The following is a 3,344-nucleotide window of genomic DNA, read 5'->3' on the forward strand; positions in this document are numbered from 1 at the left end:
TTTCTCAGCAGTGCCTTGGATGTCCGACTGCAGCTTAGGCCTGCTCCCCACTGGCAAGTGGCAATCCACTGAGGGCCCCCGGGCTTCCAGAGGGATGTCTGACTTCCAGCTTAGGCCCAATCCCCTGGCCTAAGCCAGCAGGTGGCCATCCTCTGAGGGGGCCGGGCTGAGGAACCTCCCCTCCCCCCCACTGAGTGCACAAATCTTTGTGCACTGGGCCTCTAGTAATTTAAAAAACATGACCAGTGATACACTTCTGTCATTTGCATCTTACATTCAACCATGTGTTGTGTGAGTGGTGAGGGTGGGGATTCAGAATTAAATAGACAAATTGCTACCTCAGAAATACATAACATTAATAATCCAATGAAATTTATTATTCATTTATTTTTTGGGTTAATCCTCACATGAGGATATTTTTCCATTGATTAAGGTAGAGTGGAAGAGGGAGGGAAAGACAGAAACATAATGTGAGAGAAACACATCGATTGGTTTCCTCCTGCACGTGCCCTGACCAGAGCACTGGCCAGGGAGGAGCCTGCAACCGAGGTATGTGCCCTTGACTGGAATCAGACTCAGGACCCCCTGGTCTGCAGGCTGACACTCTATCTACTGAGCCAAACTGGCTAGGGCCAATTAAATTTATTAGATTTCATTTTTAGAGGGCTTTCTCATATTAGGGTTAAGAGAATGGCTTTGCATTAGATTTTTAATGATCTGAGCCTTACAATAGTTTTGGAAACAGGCAAAAAAAAGACTCTTCTTCCCATTTCTTGGGGGAAGGAGATGGAAGCTCAGAGAGATCGCATGGCATTGCCTACAACGTAAAGCTTAGTAAGTGGCAGGGTGAGGATAAAAAAAGAAGTAGGACTGGTGATTCCTGGTCCATTATCTCAGTGGAGAAGATGAATGAATCTGTTAGAGAGGAGAGAAACTTAGCATAGGAAGGAGTAGATATGATTTTATAGTTTCTGATTTTTATATACTATTTAAACCTAGGAAAATATTTTGTGTTAGTATTAATTAAAAGTTTACCTCTAAATTACTCAAAAGAAGGCAAGCTATGACATGTGCCATGCTTCCAAACATAGGTCATACCATGCTTAGTTAGTGTTGGGTGATGGAATCCACTTTTTTGTACTCTGTCCTTTCTTTTATGCCCACAGATATGCTTTTGTATCTTCTTTCACCTTAAACAAAGTATGATTAATACTTTATTCGTTAGAGTATTAAGAGTATATTTTCCAAAATATCTTAATTTTTTTCCTATAAGGTATTTTATTTTTAAAAATTATTATTTTTAAAATATATTTTTATTGATTTCAGAGAGGAAGGGAGAGGGTGAGAGAGACAGAAATATCAATGATGAGAGAAAATCATTGATCAGCTGCCTCCTGGAGGCCTCCTATTGGGGATCAAGCCCACAACACAGGCATGTGCCCTTGACAGGACTCACCCGGAACCCTTACAGTCCACGGGCTGATACTCTATCCAGTGAGCCAAACCAGTGAGAACCCTATAAGGTCTTTTATACCAGCCTATGGCTTCAACCTGTGGTTTTAAAAAAATCTAATTTATTCATTTATTCATTCATCCAAATAAGTGCTAACCGTGGGCTGCTATCATCTCTGAAGATACAGAGATGATAAGGCACAATACCTGGCTTCAGGAGCTTCTTCGTCTAGTAAAGATAAATGTAACCAAATGCATTTCTGCTAAAAATACATGCAATAATAGAAGCAAGCATCAGGGATTCACAGGGAACCGTGAAGGCGGCTTCTTGAAGAGGTGGTGTCTGAGCATGATTTTTGAGGGATAATAAGAATTTTTTTTGGCAAAAAGGTCTGACATTTTTTGCTCTTACCTACAATTGCTAACCTACTTCTATTTCTTAGACATGGTGTGTGTGTGGGTACTTACCTTTGTTACCAAATTATTTACTTCATATGAATTGCTCAAATATCAAGTTTCTCAAAGCTTACACAATTTAGACTCTTTAGATTAAATATAATTTGGAAATTCTTGGACTGTTTACCATTGTACTAAGTTGTGACAGTGGCTGGAATATTTTTTTTCTTGTAAATAATGACATTATATTTGAATATTTCAGAAATGTTTGATTTTATTTTGCTATATTTGAAATATTTTGAAAGACTTTTTAAAAAGGTGTAATAGTATTCTTGGACTCAAAATTCACTTCAGGTTGCTTTAGAAGAAAAAGTTTATAAAATATGATTAATCTGTAATATGGAGGTCCAACAATTCCCCAAATATTATACTATTTAGATGAGAGAAAAAGTTACCAGCACTTGCATGTGTTTCTTACTTTATTATACATAGTATAATGCAAGGGCACTTCTCTATTATATGAATGAATGTAATTATGCTTTTTTAAAAAAAACAATATAGGAATGACATTTACTCTTAAAAATCACAGGATCATCTTAATTTCTTTTGTTTAAAAACACTTGTTTGTAAGGTAGATTGAAATTTTTTTATTAATTTAGCTCATTTTGAAATATTTTGCTTACATATCCGTCTGTTGTGTGCCTTAAGATTGAAATGTGGGTCAAATTACAACGTGAATTTAGCTTTACAAAGAAAATAAGTGTGCCATCTTTAAGAACTGCATTCTAAATTTTAAGCACAATAGGTCAAAGTACACCTTATTTAAATAAATAGTCTGGAAAAGAAGTCTCAATTATTTTCCCCCCAAACTGTCTTAAAATAGTCACTGTTCTCAATATAAAATGTGAGGTGTAGCTTTATTGTTTTAAAGAAAGATGAAAAGCAGTTTGTTTAACAATTTTAATGATTTTGCTTTCAAATTATGGAAATTCTTCTTTGGGGACAGCTCTGTTTGACATGTATGTGACATTATTTTTATTTCTTTAGGCTATGATTAAAAGCTTCATGGATGTCTACCAGCTTGCAAGCACCAGAATTGCAACCTTAGAGAAGGAAATGACATCTCATCGAAGTCACATTGCAACCTTGAAATCAGAACTTCACACAGCTTGTTTACGTGAAAATGAAAGTTTACAATCAGTAAGTCCTACAAAATTGTCTTCTTCTTTCTTCCCCCCTATAATTTCTTTATTGATTAAGTTATTACATATGTGTCCATATCCGCACTTGTCTTCTTCTTTGGATCTTGGGTCACATCTGCATTCATGTATTCATTACTCTTAAGATAACTTGCCAATACATAGTATTTAGGGAAAATGATCAATCAAGCACTATAAAATTATTAGTGTGTAGAAAATTATGAAGGAAGAAAAGCAATTTATTTTCCATTGTATCATGTATAAAGATGTACATATTATTATCAATGCTAAAGCACT

This window comes from Myotis davidii, unplaced genomic scaffold (assembly GCF_000327345.1).
Source record: "Myotis davidii unplaced genomic scaffold, ASM32734v1 scaffold197, whole genome shotgun sequence".
Taxonomy (NCBI): Eukaryota; Metazoa; Chordata; class Mammalia; order Chiroptera; family Vespertilionidae; genus Myotis; species Myotis davidii.